Source organism: Pinus tabuliformis, chromosome 6, assembly GCF_031772625.1.
Source record: "Pinus tabuliformis cultivar Carrire ecotype Pingquan chromosome 6, CPIR1, whole genome shotgun sequence".
NCBI classification, from domain to species: domain Eukaryota; kingdom Viridiplantae; phylum Streptophyta; class Pinopsida; order Pinales; family Pinaceae; genus Pinus; species Pinus tabuliformis.
In genome coordinates, this window is record NC_142292.1 from 1,274,605,260 (window position 1) to 1,274,607,143 (window position 1,884).

Sequence of the window (1,884 nt, forward strand, 5' to 3'; positions counted from 1 at the left end):
GGCTTCTTTGAAGGAGCATGATACTAGATAACTCAACTCCAGCACAAATTCCAAAAAATTTTGAGTATTTTGGGTCATTTTGGTTTTTTCAGGTAAAAAACAGGTTTTGTCCCCTCAACGGGTCTCACCCCCCGCGTGACCCTTTCATTTGGCTACTCCGTTCCGGGAAAACTCAGCATTTTTGGATTTTTCATGAAAAGTTACACATGCTCACCCATTGCCAAGAGATTTTATGAAGTTTTGGGCCTCCAGAAAGTCAAAAACAAGCAAAAAAATGACTTTCTGCCACATTTTTGACACACAGAAAGCAGTCTTGGGAGATTGCAATTTTGGAGGGGCAAATGACAACCAAATTCAGAAATTCCACTTGGGTTGGAAAGTAGACATCCAGAACGTTCCAACAAGCCCACTTTTGCCTCATTTAGACACCTGAAAGTGCCTCAAAAGTGCCTCCAACGGCGCTCGACCCGTCCAGGAAATGCGCGCGACCCATCAGGCAATTTTCACAATTTTTCACTTACAGCTCATGGATTCGCCCAGCTTTTACTAGTTTTGACTTTTGATGGGATTTTTCACCCTCTTTGATGTAATTTATGTATTTTCATGTTGATATGACACTTATTTACCTTCTCTAGAAGATTCATTCATGAAATAGCATGCATTTAATGAATGAATTGGTTTCCTAGCTTATAGAGGCAAGTTGTTTTGATTGCCTAGTTTTTAGTGCTTAGTTTAGAATTGGTTGAAACAACTCCTAGAAGGATGAGCTCGACCCCTAGATGTAGGGAAAGATGTTAGATGGCCTATATTATGTACTTTCTTGCTCATTTTCATGGTTGGACTCTTGAGGGAGAAGCTCTTATTGTATTATTCACTGTATCTCTGCAATTTTTGGCAAAGGAAGACCAGGGTTTTGTAGTCCTTTTTGGGATTCTTGTGGTCACATATATTGATGGTGTGTTTCTCTTTGTACTTGTAAGTGTGTTATGTGAATCATTTCCTTACCTTTCCTTCTGCACATTAGGCAAATGAAGTGTTAAAGTAGAACTCATGACTGTCATGCTCTGCTTTTAAGTTTGCTTAATATCAATGTTTTCGACTGTTTAAAGGGAATTCAAGGTTATTGCTTGCTCTCCTTAACTCCTCACTGGTCATTCTCATCCATCCATCTCTATCAAAGGCATAAATATTGTTTCCTACCTCGCCCCAAAGAACTCCCTGCGAAAACTGTGTCCAATCCCCGCACCCGAAATTGCCATTCCCCAATTTTCCACCAAAACTTTAAAAATCCCAAATTTAAACCTCTTGATCAGTTTACTAGCCTAAAATCAGTGTTTTCCTATTGGTCATCTCGCCCATTGAAGATCTTTACTGAGATAGACCGAAGAGAGCCCTCTCCTGCCCCGTAGGGCTAGCTACGAGGCTAAGTGGTTTGATGTTGCCTTGAAGTTTACCTTTCTCAGCCTGAGGTGAAATTTCAAGCGCTAACAGAATGGAAGGTCATTTCCATGGACTTCATTATAGGATTTCCTAGGAAATCGAGGCAGCATGGTTCCATCATGGTTGTGGTTGATAGGTTGAGTAAGGTAGCTCACTTCATTGCAATAAAGTCTACTAATTCAGCTAGTGAAGCAACTCAGATCTTCATCAAGGATATAGTGAGGTTGCATGGAATTCCCAAGAAGATTATATCAAACAAAGATTCCAAGTTCACTTCCAAGGTTTGAAAGGAGTTATTTGTAGGCCTGGGAAGAGAGTTAGCCTTTGGTACAATTTATCATCCGCAGAGAGATGGAAAAACAAAGAGGATTAACAAGATTCTAGAGGACATGTTAAGGATGTATGTCATGTATTAGTAGAGGAAGTGGGAGGAGTATCTTCCAC